General features: G+C 41.0%; 1 long non-coding RNA gene across 3 annotated transcripts in view; it reads right to left on the reverse strand.

Moving 5' to 3' along the window:
- Nucleotides 1-4,963: 4,963 nt before the first annotated feature.
- Gm35246 overlaps nucleotides 4,964-16,690 on the reverse strand; it is a 44,261-nt gene continuing 32,534 nt past the window's right edge. Inside the window, exons 1-5 of one of the 3 annotated variants that reach the window (XR_001785194.1) lie at nucleotides 12,948-13,044; nucleotides 12,675-12,788; nucleotides 10,874-10,938; nucleotides 6,030-6,179; nucleotides 4,964-5,003 (exon numbers count right to left, since the gene is read on the reverse strand). This is a non-coding gene — a long non-coding RNA (predicted gene, 35246). Of the gene's footprint in view, nucleotides 5,004-6,029; nucleotides 6,180-10,873; nucleotides 10,939-12,674; nucleotides 12,789-12,947; nucleotides 13,045-16,690 lie in introns of those variants that run through there. The other 2 variants (XR_001785193.1, XR_001785195.1) reach the window with 2 other exon arrangements.

Genomic DNA, 16,690 nt, shown 5'->3' on the forward strand with positions numbered 1-16,690 from the left:
ATGGCTTGTGAAACACCATGAATGGAAAACTAGTAGAATTTCCAGTAAGAGTTCCTGTCACAATAGTGTCTGATTTTGATGGATATAGCTAAACATTTGTTTAAATATTAAGTAAAATTTGTATAAGAAAGGAACTATCTATTAAGCTTGACATTGTAACAAACAGCAAATCCTCCTCTTAGTTCTGTCAATTGTTTGGCACTTTTCAGATGACCTTGAGGGTTTATAGAGAGATTTGAAAGGCGACAATATTCTACTACACAAATACTTCCTATATGAAAAAACTTCTCATTGAGTGCCAAGCATTATATTTTAAAACATAAATAGCTGACAGAAATCAACGTAAAAGAGAAAAGTGTCTTCCGTGTGAAGAACCTGAGTCTATCATGATAAGAGAGACAAAGGATCTGGTGTGGCTTACAGCTGTGACAGAAGGAGGCTGCGGTTGCTTGATATGTCTCCCCTGAGAAGAAAACACGAAAAGGGTTATGCTAGCACTCATCTGACTTTCTCCTTTCTCAGTCTAGGACCATACAATGGCACTGTGCTACCCACAATCAGGGTGAGTCTTCATTCTTCCCCTTGATATTTTTTTCTTGAAATATCTTCACAGATATATCCAAAGGTATGTCTCATAGCTCATCCTAAATCCAGTCGAGTTGAAAAGATTAACCATCACAAGTCCATTATTTATCAAATGAGAACAGAAACATGTCTCTTGTAAGACATGATGTTACTTTCAGAGTCTCCTCTTAATTCAAAAGGCATTCAGTTAGACCTCAAAAGATCACATTATCTCAATATTTTGACTAATTAACTAACACGGTTAAAAGTCCAAAGTCTCTTATAAAACTAAAGAGAAACTCTTATCTGTGAGCCCCTGGAAATTCCTAAAAACAAGTTACATACCTCAACTATTACAATTAGACAGAATAACCATCATTATTTCAAGAGGAAGAAACTAGAGGATAACAAAGAAATATCAGAACAAAGTAGTGCAGAAACACAGAAGGAAAAAGACCAAAATCTCCAGCTACATGTCTGTCGTCTTGGGTTTGTGATCCAATGATCTTGGGTAGTCCTGCCAGTCCAGTTCTGCCTGTAGCATAGGTAGTCTCTCCCTTAAGCCAGTGCCAGTAGGTGCCTGAAGTTTTCTCTAGCAAACGAATATTATTGGTCTCTTCTATATGCCAGAATTTCCATTGAAATGTAGGCTTCCATTTCACAGCTTCATGCAAAACCTTCTTAGGCTCTCTACTCAGGGAATCCAGTCAGTGACTTTCTGGAACACTGATAAAAGTCACCATGACCCTTACTTTTGCATCTTGCATGCTTATAAAACCAGCTCCGTGTGGATGATGTCAAACTTTATTGCTAGCTAGTTTGTTCTCTATGTGTTTTTGAGGCTAAACGTGAGAAAGCAATTACTACGGAGCTTAGTGGATGCAGGATACCTTGAAGTTTTCTTTGTTCAAGCACACTCTTTCCAAATCAAAGTTTGAGACGTTAGTTTGCATTATTATGACCCAGAGCTTTTTATGAGTGCAGTCTTGTCCTTAAGGCCTCTTTCCTATTGTCCCAATTAGTATATGATATTTCTAACTGATGATGTTAATCTATTTAACTACAGAACCTTTATCCATATTTCCTTATCTACAACTTAACTATGCATTAAGTCAGGCTTCTTTCTTTATTAGACTGTACAATTTTTACATTTTTGGCCCATCTCATTGCAAATCTGACTAAAAGTAGTGAACAATAACCTTGTCACAGGCTGAACATCATGGTGACTTGAGATTTCTTTGGCCAAACAACTTAGCCCATTACTTCTGAATTCCATTATACTCTGAGTCTTAATACACTAGTAGACAATAACCAGAAACTTTGCAGACTATAACATGAATGGCCTGTAGACTCGTTTCTAACAGGATCTTTGTTTCTCTCTGAAACTTTATGAAAACAGGCTTTAGGATCTCACAGCTATCCACATTCTGGTCTCCAAAACACCCATTAGGATGACCATTAGAATTAAGCTGTATTTATGGCTTATCTAGGCCTTGGCTCTAAACTCTCCTACATTTCTCCAAACTAGTTGTAAAATTACACACACACACACACACACACACACACACACCACCTGGTAAAAGTTTATCTCAGCAACAACCCCACTAATCAGAAGCAATTTTATATATTAGATACTTTCATCATGTTTGTGACTGTCTTGATTGTGATTTTGCTGTGAATTGACACCATGACCAAGGCAACTCATATAAGAACAGCATTTAATTGGGACTTGGCTTACAAGTTCTGAGGGACAGTTCATTATCATCAAGGGAGGAGCATCTAGTCAGGCATGGTGCTGTAGTAGCTGGGAGTTCTACATCTTATCCAAACAGAAGAATACTGAATTCCAGGCAGCCTTAAAGCCCACACTCAGAGTGACATGTTTCCTCCAACAAGGCCACATCTCCTAATTCTGCCACTCCCTGGGCCAAGTGACCAAGTATCTGATAAGAAACCACAGGGGTATATTATATGTTATAATCTGTAGGGATATACTCCACATGGCTGGAAAGATATGGCAGCCAGAATAGCTTATAGCTGTGGTGGCAGGAGAGTCAGGATTTTGGCTACATCCTAGTAGACCAGAAATTAGAGTAAGGTGGATGCCATCATTGACTTAATTTTCCATTTTTATTCAGTAGAGAACACCAGTACATAGGACAAGGCTATCCACATTCAGGGTGCATATTCCTTCCTCAGGTAATTCTCTCTGGAGATGCCTCCACAGACAAGTCGAAAATTTTCTTCAAGGTGACTCTTAACCCAGTTACATTGACAATAAAGATTAACTGCCAAACATGCTCATAGAAAGGCAGAGTGTATTGATGAAGATATTGTATATTTAGTTGCAGGATATAGAGAAATTAAGCTGAAATGGGACTGGAAGTGTGCTCCCTGATAGCTAGCTTTCACAGTATTTGGAAGGTGCCACCCATGCAGACTGTAGGAGAGAAATGTCATCAACAATCTTACCCAGTTATGGATTCTTCAGGCTATATACTGACTTTCCAGGCAAGATGTGTATGATGCTGCAATCATAGCAAGATTGTTGTGGGGTTAACCATCCATTTATTTCTTGATTGAATTTGGGAAACGTTCTACAGGAAAAATATATGTACAGGGCTGTAAACCTGGCCAAAGTCAGTAGCTAAAGACCATAGACCCTAGCAGTGTAGCAACCAATTTATTTATTTATTTATTTATTGCCAAACAGACATGATGTGTGTATCAAATTGTCTTCTAAATAGTTCCGTTTATCTCTATAGATTCATGGCACTGTCAGCTTTGCTCTAAGCTACTTCTTCATGTTTATAGGCAACAGTTATTACAGACTGCAGTGCCAAGTAGAAGAGAGTGTTGAGTTGCTCATTCCCTAAAAAACCGATATCAATATGACCGTCTTGAGAACTATCGTAGAATAAGGGGTAGAATGGCACGAGTGAGGAAGAATGGGGTGGTGTGTTACAGAACACTCTCATGCATTCAGGCAGTCATGACAAGGCCATTGCACTCTTGATCTCTTAGCAGTCCAGGGTACCTATATAAGACCTGCATGATATTGGGAATTTAAGATTCCAGCCTGAAGTAGGGAAGATCTTATGAAGCCACTTCTCCCAGACATCTTACAAAGAGTTAATGGATGCCAGAGAGGGATGTCTTCCTTGGTGGTATTGCTGATAGGTAGCTTGCCCATGCTTCTGTAAATAGCCCCTTACCCATGTTCCTGTAAGCTACCTTAATTAAGTTTGCTGGTAAACAGAGAGAGGGAAAGAGGAGTCAAAGGAAGAAAGAGACTGAAAACAAAAGATGAACCATAGGAGAAAGTGACACAAAATAATTTTTAAAATATTTTTATTAGGTATTTTCCTCATTTACATTTCCAATGCTATCCCAAAAGTCCCCCATACCCTCCCACCCAATCCCCTACCCACCCACTCTCACTTTTTGTCCCTGGCATTCCCCTGTACTGGGGCATATAAAGTTTGCAAGTCCAATGGGCCTCTCTTTCCAGTGATGGCCGACTAGGCCATCTTTTGATACATATGCAGCTAGAGTCAAGAGCTCCGGGGTACTGGTTAGTTCAGAATGTTGTTCCACCTGTAGGGTTGCAGATCCCTTTAGCTCCTTGGGTACTTTCTCTAGCTCCTCCATTGGGGTCCTTGTGATCCATCCAATAGCTGACTGTGAGCATCCACTTCTGTGTTTGTTAGGCCCCGGCATAGTCTCATAAGAGACAGCCATATCTGGGTCCTTTCAGCAAATTCTTGCTAGTGTATGCAATGGTGTCAGCATTTGGAAGCTGATTATGGGATGGATCCCCGGATATGGCAGTCTCTAGATGGTCCATCCTTTCGTCACAGCTTCAAACTTTGTCTCTGTAACTCCTTCCATGGGTGTTTTGTTCCCAATTCTAAGAAGGGGTAAAGTGTCCACACTTTGGTCTTCGTTCTTCTTGAGTTTCATGTGTTTAGCAAATTGTATCTTATATCTTGGGTATCCTAAGTTTCTGGGCTAATATACACTTATCAGTGAGGACATATTGTGTGAGTTCCTTTGTGATTGGGTTACCTCACTCAGGATGATGCCCTCCAGGTCCATCCATTTGCCTAAGAATTTCATAAATTCATTCTTTTTAATAGCTGAGTAGTACTCCATTGTGTAAATGTACCACATTTTCTGTATCCATTCCTCTGTTGAGGGGCATCTGGGTTCTTTCCAGCTTCTGGCTATTATAAATAAGGCTGCTATGAACATAGTGGAGCATGTGTCCTTCTTGCCGGTTGGGACATCTTCTGGATATATGCCCAGGAAAGGTATTGCGGGATCATCCGGTAGTACTATGTCCAATTTTCTGAGGAACCGCCAGACTGATTTCCAGAGTGGTTGTACAGGCTTGCAATCCTACCAACAATGGAGGAGTGTTCCTCTTTCTCCACATCCTGACACAAAATAATTTACAGGCATTAAAATGTCATAATGAAACTCATTATGCATAATTAATAGATGCTAATATTTTAATAATAAACTTTATTCATAAATATCATGTGTTATCTAAATACTTCAGACTAACTCACCCTCTAGCTCTCTCCATTTCCTTGGGCCTCTTTATTCCTAGACATGGGAAAGTATTTAAGATCAGGCCTACTAATAGCCTCTACATGTTCAAATGAGAGGGAGTTGTGCATCTCTCCCTTTAAATAAAAACCTATGCTTAGGGAAGAAGGCACGTCAAAAGATGAGATAGATACCTCTTGAGCCAAATAGCTGAGTTGTAAATATAAGGAAAGAGTGTTGACGGAAATTAAAAGTGCTTCTCCAGGGAACACCAAATGAAAAGAAAGCAAAATAGCTTTATGGCCGATATAAGAAAAAAAAAATCTGAATAGAAAATCCAACCAGCTACAGCTTACCCCAGAGTGAAGCCTTAACTCTTAATTCTATGAAGACTGGCCAGTGAGGAAGCTACAGAAGTACAGCCTGAGCTTAGCAGATATTGTTCATGAGGCAGGAGGGGAAAAAGCCATTTATGTTATGTAATAATCCCATTTGAAGTGGAAAACGTTTTTTTGCTGGTGAGCAATTCAGGAGATGCAGCTAAGGTTGCAGACAAAAGTGACTACACAAACAACAGACCTCCAGAGTACGCGAATAGCTTTACATTAGAAGAAAACATGCCGGGTTTTCATAGCTAGATAGATCCCAACCAATGCCTGGCATCAAAGCTTCAAAAAAACCTGCCTCTTCCTAGAGGACAATGCAGCTGGTTACTCGGGCTGAAGCCAACACTCGCTTGGTATTTCAAGGCTCTTATGGGTCGTTTTATACCCTGGCAGCCTGATGCCTTGCCGTACTCCCCATGTGGGACTCGGGGTGAGGTGGCGTGGAATCAACAGCTCAGACTCTGGGAGCAGGTGAGAATGTGGCAGCAAGCTCATTTATTAATTCTTGGCAGGTGTACTTTTTACCTTCTTCCCTCGCTTGTCCCATTGGTCCCAAGCAAGCATGTCCTCCAACTTGCCGTTTCTGATTGGCTGTCATTGTCTGCGTCACCAATCTCTTGACTGTCAGGCAGGCTTCAGTTTGGCCCTCATGTGGAAGTTACCGCCACAGCACAGCTGTTTAGTGATATTTATGCAGAGTTGGCCACTGTCTTGTCAGTGAAGCCTGCCATTCCTCCTACACTTATAGACAGTAAAGATTCTATTAAATCTGTACCTCCTATAAGCTATAAAGCTCACATATTCATAACATGGCTTACTAACTATGTCAAGAATCCTGTAGAGAGCTTCTGCTCAAAGAAAGACTGCTTTCAAAATATGTTCACTCATTAGCCAAGAGTTTTAAAGGAAGGATCCAGGAAGACACGTGTAATTGTTATACATGTTAACATGAAATCTATTCTGTAGATTAAGGAATAATTTCATACTTAAGAACACTGTTTATAAGGCATCGTTACCAGTGAGGCAAGCTAAGTCTTCCAGAAAGGGTTTTCCACTCAAGAGGCCATGAAGAACTCTGTGACTCACAAATAGGTCCAAATGTCAACATTAATAGGAATGTGGAAGAAGTAAATTTCAGTTCTCATGGATTCCTCTGAGAGGCTAGATTTCAGCGGAGGAGATGGTAGAAATAGCATGAAAACTAGAATTACAAATGGAGCCTAGCCATGGCTGAATTCTGCAATCCTGTAATGAACTTTAATAAAGAAGTAATTGCTTCTTAGAGATAAGTAAAGAGAGTCGGCTCTGTTGAACTCTTGTCTTTTGCTGTTTAATGTCATCCTAAACGCTGGCCTCTAAGATCTGGAGTCTTCAGGTAGCTTCTGAGAGCCTGCCTTCAATTTATTCTGATTGGTGCATAAAGATGCTAGCAGGCAATAGCTGATGAGAAGTCATAGGCAGGATGTAGGTGTCCCTGGCCAGAGACTACCAGGAAGGAGAGAGAGACAGTGCAGCCATGGGATAGAGAAGCTAGAAAAGTTGCCATAGCCTCTGGGCCAAGAGAACATGGCCCAGAGGATTGCCTGGTTGGAGCTAAGAGCAGCCCAAATGAAGCATGGTAAGTAATAACTTGTGTTGTGATGAGAAAGTAGATTCTAAAAGCATGGAGGGTAGGCAGTTAACCAGCTATTGTGGTACCTGAGGCATATTAAAATATAAAGCTGTCTGTGTGTGTCTTTCATCCAGGATCATAAATGGTTTAAGGTGGAAAGGAATCCCAGTCCGGGATTTATAAAACAATTTATTACTACAGGTTCCTGAGGTATAATCCAAGCGTTGTGAGAGCGTTGCCAACACTGTTGAAATTACAACAAAACCCAGGATGGTTCAGATAGTTGATAAGGCAGCAACGTGGGTTGAAGGATTTGGCTCCTGTTTTGAATGAAGTTCCACTACAATCAAAATGCTTCCAGCAGTCTGTAAGTAAAGTCATTCGATGTGACAGTCCTTATTGTTGTCTTATTTTAGAACAACACGCCCCAGCCTGCAATAATCACTACACCCATCACTGAGTAGCCATTAACATGTATGCTAAGTCTATCAGTTATGAGAATAACTCATCTGAGGTTTCAAATGGTTGTGAACAGGTTTTTAAATTAAGATAAATACATATTGGGTTTTAGACATGCATATTCTACATACTGCATACTTAACAAACAACAGTAAAGTATAAACATAAATTGTATATGCACAGAGACACCCAAAAGAAACCTGTGACTCAATTCATTTATTTGCTTCATTGCAGGTTTGAAAGAGAAATCTTTCCTTAGCTGGTAATGATGTCATAAGAGGGTATGGATCCTTTGGGACCATGGCCTAGTTTGCAAAAGTGGGTGGCTAGGGGCAGATCTTAAAGGTGATATCAACTTTGATGTTGTGCCCACTGCTCCTGACTGAGCTGTTGACTGTGCCTTCCCACCATGATGAACTGACATCCCCTGAAAGCCAAAACGAATCATCCCTTTCTGAACTTGGTTCTACTAGGCACTCTTTATTCACCTCCAAGAGAAGCAGTTGACGAAACCTCAGAGGTCAGGAATGGAACACCCAGTGTCTCAGATGTACCTGATACTTCAATTCAAAGGTGGAATTTGGGTAATAAAATGTGACAGAAGGGTTTTGTTGATAAGATACAGTGGGCATTATATCTCAACTTGTTTTTCTTAAATGAGTTTGCTAAATGTATTATCTTTGTGGTGAGTTAACATGGATGTATGGTACAAAATATGAGAGGAGGAGAGAATACAGTAGAGAAAGTCACATGCCTCCCTTACATACTTTAAAACATGATACAGTACTGACAAGTGCAGGGCAGAGCACAGTACACCCTGCTGAAACTGAGCAGGAAAAAAAATGGGACAGGAGTAAGGAACTATTATGTGTATTTTATACATAGTTGGGAAATAAAGAAAACAGACAAAACCCACAACTTAATCTTCAGAGAAAGCAAAAGATTCTAATAGATCTTATATAGATTTCAGTGTTCAGTAATAAATGCCATGTATGTCCTAAATTTATAGTGAATGCTTATAATAACTCTGGAGGGAAGACTGAACGATTCCACTTTACTCATAAAATCAACACAGGATACTTTTCTTCAGTGTGCACCCTCACACTGTCTCTTACTAGCTGGGTAATCTTCAGTGCACTTATTAAACTAATGACCTTTACTCTCCAAATCCACAAAACAAACACAGGTGATGCTGCAGAACATGTAGACACTTAATTCTAAACTTTCTAAACTTTTGTTTGTTTGTTTGTTTGTTTGTTTGTTTTAACCAGTCAGACCAACACTGGGAATAACACGTTAGAAAGACAGCACACAACAGTTTCGTAAGTATCATCTTGGGAATATACAAAGGTCTGACTCTATTGAAGCTATCTCAGCTCTCATTCTATGATAGAGACTTAAGTTCTCAAAAGAAAATCAGTCATCAATGGGAGAAGAGGCCCTTGGCCTTGGTCCTGTGAAGGCTCTATGCCCCAGTGTAGGAGAATGCCAGGGCCAGCAGTGGGAGTGGGTGGGTTGGGGAGCAGGGGGAGGGGAAGGGGATAGGAGATATTTGGAGGGGAAACTAGGAAAGGGGATAACATTTGAAATATAAATAAAGAAAATATCTAATAAAAAAGAAAGAAAAATGAACCCTGAGAATATTATTTCTCAATATAAGCCATTACCATTTTGCTTGATCTCAGTGAAATGTATTGCAGCCTCAAATACTTCTATTATATTCATTTCTAAAAGAGAGAAAATAGTCCATCTTTCAATTTTCCACCCGATGCCATGGCTCTGTCTGGCTCAGTCACTACATTGCACCATAAAATGTTACTGATAAGAGTCTGTGCCCTAATGTGATGTGGTACACAACATTTTCCATTCAATAAATGCCATTATTGTGACAATGTAGATAGAGGAGAAAGAGCTACTTCTAGATAGTTTCAAACACTGGTTAAAGGGTCGGACAGTGAGGCCTGTAGCAAAGGCACCAGTCCACAGGGATGCCAAAGCCTTTCTGAAAGCATACAATTAAGACAAATGCTCACCAAATCTCCCAGAGTGATCTATTATGTGTGTGTGTGTCAGGGATGGGCATGGGGTATATTATGACAGAGTTTGGGAGTGAGAGCTATGCCCTCTAGAAGCATCACAGTAATAGTATAAAGTCCACTGAACTGTCAAGAGTTGGTTTAGTTCTTTGAACACTTGCCATCGTGCTTTGGAGATGATGGAGACCTGAGAAGGGTTCTGCTATTCTTATAAAAGTAATACAAAAATTGGTGGGTAAAATTTAATGAATATATAGGTACTCAGAGGTATAAGTTTATAAAGTATTTCAGAATATTCTCTCAAATGTTGCACCTGGGATTCAATTGCATCTAGGCCTTGTATGTTATTTATAATCTTCTGGGTTATTTACTTGAGCTGAAGCCTTCTCTGAGAGGGAGCCATGCCTGACTTGGGTATGAAAGCAGACTTCAGGCTGAGGACTTGACTACACGGTAAAGAGCTTTCCTTGCACCTGGAAAGCCTTGGGTTCAATCCACCAGCACCATAAACAGACATACTATTTATACATGCGATATAGAGGGACTTGATCATAACAAAACCCTAAGGGTGTGTGAGTATGTGTGCCTTGAGAGTCTCTGGATTAAAAAAATATATATAGTGAAAAAAAATCATATGCCAAGGAAAAGAAGCCTCATTTGAAAGACGATGGAAAAGTACTGGAAATGCTTTGTAAAAGTTGTGTTGGAAATAAATGCACCAAAGATGATGAGATCCATTTAAAGAGTCATATGAAAAGCCAGAATCTCTAGGAAGCACAGTAGAGAACATAACCCCGTGGTCTCCTTACAGGAGCATTCACCCTGACGAGCCATACCACATGAATCTCTGGAGTGAACTGTGGGCATTTTGCAGTGTCTGAGGGAGACAGTGTAGATTCGCTCACTTGTGAGCTGTTTCAGTTAACTGTGAAAGGAACTCGCAGGCCATAGAATGTAAGCAATCTCATCCTAGATTGCTATTGAAACACAAAGTAGCATGGGCTACACGTGGATCAGTTTGTACTGATGGTTCCCTGCTGCATTTGCTTTTCTTTTGTTCTTAACTAACAAAATTCACATTTTTTCCTCTAGGACACAAATATCAATAGTTCAGAAGTTGACCTTCCCAGACTCCTATCATCTAAATGTGTGGTGTGATGCCACTGGGACGTGGGCAAGCATCCCAGAGGTGGAGCATCCTTTCCCCTGAGCAACAAAGTCTGAAAAGAGAAGGCTATTCCCCCGAGTACGCTCCCGCTTACTTTTTGGGTGGTCCTGGTGCTTGTGATGTGACTGTCATGAAGCCATGAAGAAGACAACTGAATGCCTGAAAAAGACCAAGAATGAAAGGAAGTGAAGAATGCAGGAATCAGAATCCCGATGGAAGCTTGGGCCAGGTGTCTCTTGCTATTTGAAGTAGAACACACTTCCAACAGATGCAATACAGTCCACCCTGAGGGAGAAACACACTGAAAATACATCCTAACTTGTCTTCCCCACTGCTTCTCAGCATTTTGGCCAAGAAAAGCTAAGTATGCGTCCCTCTAATTGTATTTCATTGGGCGATTTCAGGAAGCTAAATGGTTTGGGGGAAGAAATACCCTGCTATAATCTTCTAGGACCAAGAGCCTAGTGTTATATTCATCCCAGCAAACACGGTTGTATGGGCACTGATTTCATTCTCCTTGAACTCTTAGGATTTGGGTTTGACCTTCTGAAAGCCAACTTAGCAGCCAGATGAGGGAGCAAATAATATCCCCAGCAATGCTGGTCACCATGCTGGCTTTTTCACAAACACTTTAATTCTAATGCTGCACACTCAGGGTAAATTATAGAGACTTAATTACAGAGTCCAGAGAAGGGGAATGACAGCTGAGCGGTTCTAATTCCTAGGCCAAAGATGTTTTGTAGACCTAAACTTCTTTACTTAAGTTCTGCACTTATCACTGTCAATGTGCTAAGTGGGAACCTGAGACAGGGCGGCAGGTGATAGATGACTTCTTCAGGAAATTTGGTTTCTACTTGTTGACATCAATGTGTAATGAAGAGAATATCCTTTCTAAAGCTCAAACAAGTAGAAAGGGTAGGGTTTCTATATCTTAAATTTTTACTTTATTTTTGTTTATTTATTTATTTTTATTTTTTTGCTTTTTAGCAAATTCAGTTAATGTATATTTACAGTCCACGTGTAATAACTAACAGAGACTTATCAGGAAGAAAAACAATTGGTCCCATTTTTAGGACTTGTTTTAGCACCTAATCAGCTATTATTTATAACATTAGAAGATCAGACTCTTTAGCCAGCTTAGATAAGGAATAGAGGTGATCTGTCTGATCGATCTTAAGAAAATCATTCCCATCCATTTTAATGGCTGAAGTCTCAGAAAGAAAATGGACCCAGTGGGGCTATGCCTACAAGCAGAGATGGCCATGACCCACATGGCAGTGTGGTTCCAAGGAGACTCACAAGATTTTATTCCAAGGATTGGCTCAATACTTCATTACTGGGAACTCGTGTTTGATCAGGCAAGACCTTCAAATCTGAGCTCCTCTGTGGTCAAGGGAATACTAATGACTGCCTGACGGCTTGTCACAGACGTTGAAGTTCCCCCAAGAGTTTTCCTTCTTGTTTTTGGCAACTATGACAGTACAAACTGCCAAGAGGCACTGTTCTCATGACCTTGAGAGGAGTCTGCTTCCAGCAAGCTTTCATCTCTATGTTACATCTCCATTCCATTTCTCTCTAAAATTTGCAGTCACACTAGCACAGTTCTAATCTGCATGTTTGTTAGCTGTACACAATGCCCTTTCCTATCTATGAGCTGTGTCTGATCTCCCCACGACATCAGAGTGCGTGAAGGATCTGGATCTCTCCTACATAGAGAAGTTCCGCAGAGACTGCCCATGCCTTTGATTTAGTTCACAACCCTTCAAGGTACGGTCTCCACCCACACTTCCTTGTAGATACCCACTCCACCCCCCCACCCACCCCGTGTCCTACGTCATTAAATGAGGAAGAGAAGGAAAGAAGTGACCCATGCAGCTCAGGACAATCACACTCACCACCTGTCACCAAGAGAAAAGGGCACAAACTGGGAAAGCTTTGCCTCATTGGTCTTGTCTCTTACATGACACTACACAAAGATGTTCACCACCACCTGGGAGGCAGCCTGGAATCTGGAAGAGAAGAGGGAGCTAGGTGACACGAGAGAGAATGAAACCAAGACAACTAGTCTGCTCAAGGTTCAATTCTACTATTCCCAGACACTGGGTTATAAAGAAGGGAAAGGGGCCCATTCCCACCAAGCCCATCCTTGGAGTCCAGTTTCAGGTTACCTCGTGATAGCTCAGGAACAGCTAGGCTGCAGGCAGTAGCAGTGGAAGTGGCAGAATGATAGGGTGGCAGGCTCCACCCCTAAGCTCTCTTTGAGCTAACAGTGAAACCAGATCAGCCAGGTTTCAGGGGGGGGGGGGGGGTTACAACCAACAACAACTTCTATACTTCTGACACCAAATACTTTGTACAGTGACATAACAAATGCATGCAGATTAAAACTATACTTCTGTGACTGTAAATTTTTGAGAGACATGGAATGGAGATTTAATAGAAAGATGAAAGCTTATTTGGAAGTAGAATCCTCTCAAGGTCACTGAGCACTGTATGATACCAAAATAATGACCACAACTAGAAGTAGCCAATTGGACATGATAAAAGAGTGTTTCACAATTGGCCCAGTTTAGAGTTCAACCTCAAGTTGGCTCAAACCAGCTTGTGCACAAGTGTAGGAGTCAAGGCATTAGCTTCTCCTTGCCCAACCTCCATATGTGACTAGGCCACACCTGAGCAAGAAGCTGTGCTTATTCTGAGTTCTGAGTGACAAGCTATCCACACAAGAATAGTCCCAGTAGGACTAAGTTTTGTGTTTGTGGAGAATTCTGGATGCAAATCTTCCTTAAGAGAGTTGACAGGCAAAGGATGGCCTACTGTGCACAGGAAGAAAAATCAGCATTATTGCTTCACAGCACAGGGACCAGTGGTAGATATTAGAGTAGTGATGTATGAAAACTCCTCTCTAGGTTGGATATGATGCAGAGAAAAGAGTCCATAAGTCAGTGCTGGGAAGCAACATACCAAAGCAGGAGACTGTTAGCCAATGTGAGCAAAGCAGGGTTAATCCGAAAATAAAAAGTAAAGTTTCGGAATGGACCCTCAAGCCTCAGGTAGCAAGTACCCAAGTCCTAAAACCTGCTCGTTGTTAGGTTTCTATTATAGGAAAGAATTTAGCCAATGGGAATATCAAGTAACAATACCACAGCTGAGTGGCTAGGAAGTTGAGAATCAGTGTCCTTTGTTACATGTAGTGAAGGGAGAGCATGCAGACCAGAGGTCAAGTCCCGTGTTGGATATGTGAATCTGGACACACAGGGACAATTGGGATTCTGGTACTGAACTATCATCCATTGTCTCATCCCAACCCTGCACCACTCCTCCAGATCCCTCCTACAGCAGGCACATGATAATTCTTGGTTGAAAATGTGGTTAATTAAACTGGCTAGGATTCTGTACTGGCTAGTTTTGTGTCAACTTGACACAGCTGGGGTTATCACAGAGAAAGGAGCTTCAGTTGAGGAAATGCCTCCATGAGATCCAACTGTAAGGCATTTTCTCAATTAGTGATCAAGGGGGAAAGGCCTGTTGTGGGTGGGACCATCTCTGGGCTGGTAGTCTTGGGTTCTATAAGAGAGCAGGCTGAGCAAGCCAGGGGAGGCAAGCCAGTAAAGAACATCCCTCCATGGCCTCTGCATCAGCTCCTGCTTCCTGACCTGCTTGAGTTCCAGTCCTGGCTTCCTTGGTGATGAACAGCAGTATGGAAGTGTAAGCCGAATAAACCCTTTCCTCCCCAACTTGTTTCTTGGTCATGATGTTTGTGCAGGAATAGAAACCCTGACTAAGACAGATTCCAACTCACTTTAATCATTAGACAGATGAAGAACCAGTCAGCCCTTGAAAAATATCTTCTGGATGTAGAAGTAATTAGAAACCATATATGCAGGCAAAAGAGAATTCTTGTGTTCTTCCCTTCTCCATACCCAATATTCTCTTTTCCTGATGGGCAGAGAATTATGTCTTGCTCATCTTGAGTCCCAAGAACAGCTTTCAAAGTCTCCTCTGTCTGCCTCTACTGAATAATATAGTCGGTCACTGCGCTGCTGTCCACACAGGGACTTTTCTCAGCCACTCCAAGAGGTAATAACTTGGGAGAAGCTTTTTCTCAATACAGAGAAAGTTTAGTAAGGGAAATGAGAGGTAGAAGGAGACTTCACGAGTCTCATTTGTTGTTATAGCATGAAGTAGCCTTGCTGCTCTGATGCCTTGGTGAGCTGCATGATTCTATTCCACAAAGCTTCCGGATGGCCCAAGGAAGACAAACATAGCCTTGCAATATTCCCTAGATATTTAGGATTCTCTACTGCACTTGGTCAGGTTTCCTTTTTTCAACTTTGATCTGGGACCCTTAGCCACTCCCCTCAAAAATCTTTTTGAAGTAATGATAAGTAAGATTTCCCTTTAGAGAGCTTTATCCAAAATAAAAATTAAAAAAAAAAAAAAGGAAATGTAGAGGACCTGAAGCACACGTAAACTTGGTTTCTTGAAGTCTCTTAGGTCACATGGGATTCTTTAAAGATGTAGAAATATTTTTTACGGCATCACAATCAAGATCTTATTCATTCACTAGCATCCACCAGAGCATAAAGTATCTGAGCAGGGCTTCTCTTTCCAAGCCCCAGACCCCATCCTGAGTCTAATATGTGACTTGCTTACAGCCCCAAGTGGATGCTCCTTAGATAAATAAAAGCATTCATCAGCCAATGTGGCATGAGAAATTTGGATACAAATTTTCAACAAAAGAAACAGGCCAATGAGCAGATGTATAAGATTCATGAAAATAGGTGTGTTCTCTTGACTCCTTTGGAAATCTGTAGCCTCGTTCCTTGCATGCGTAGAGAATATCAGGACTTAATGTCAAATTGTATGCAGATAAACGCTTTCATTTATCATATGTTCAACCACTTTGATGTCTTTTTGTGCTTTTCCCATAGTATTCATGGATCCTTTTAATATAAAGGGATGTAATGAAAGCACAGGAATTAGGTTACCTTGTAGGGACGTTGGGATTAGGGGGACAAGGAGGGCTTTTCTTCCAATGACTGCTTTTGATTTGTAACACTGCTGGCTCCCACATGGATGTCTCCACTATCAACCTTGTGTAGCAAAAAGAACTTAGAACAGTGAACGAATGGAAAATGCAGAAATGGCCATACCCTGTGGAAGAAGAGCTATGTATAGATGCTGCCTTTTCAGTTAGTAATGAGGATCTTTCTCTTTGGTACTTGCACTTGGTAACATCCCACTATTTTTTTTAATTGTGGCTGAAGACTTGCTCCTAATTATATGATCCTGGCTGTTGAAGCTGCTGTTTATGCCCGAACACCCACTCAGAATATCATTGTAATTATACATCTGCCACTCTGGGTTCTGCAAAGATAGGAACATGCCATAATTGGAGAATGTTACAAAAGTGCTTACTGTTAAAAGGGAAATGGGCTAAAATCTGCTGCTGTTTCTTTATAATTCTATATTTTAGAATGGTGTTTGTTTTAATAGCAATACTTTGAATTTGTAAAGTTCTTAATCCTTTTCATGTATACTTCTTCCGTCCCCCGGGGAAAATGTAAGATTGGTGGTTGCCATTATACCCAATTTTCTGATGGTGAGAAATTATTTGTCCTCCTTGTGTCTTCTTCTATGCTCTGATCTGTGGGAATACTCCCCTCACCATGCCCTGGCCTCTTATCTGTGAAGAGCTTAGCCTTGTACTTCTGTAGAGCTTTGGCCCTACCTCTCCTCTTTGGTACTGTCCATCATCCATCCTCATTGAAATGATGAGGTAAGCACTTCACTCATCATTGTCACTCTGAATTTGTTCATCACCACTTTGTCTGGTAGGTGCCCTGCTACAGTCACCAAGACCAGAGTCCTGGCCTTCTGCTTTCTATCCCCATTCTTCTCTTTAATA

This window comes from Mus musculus, chromosome 6 (assembly GCF_000001635.26).
Source record: "Mus musculus strain C57BL/6J chromosome 6, GRCm38.p6 C57BL/6J".
Taxonomy (NCBI): Eukaryota; Metazoa; Chordata; class Mammalia; order Rodentia; family Muridae; genus Mus; species Mus musculus.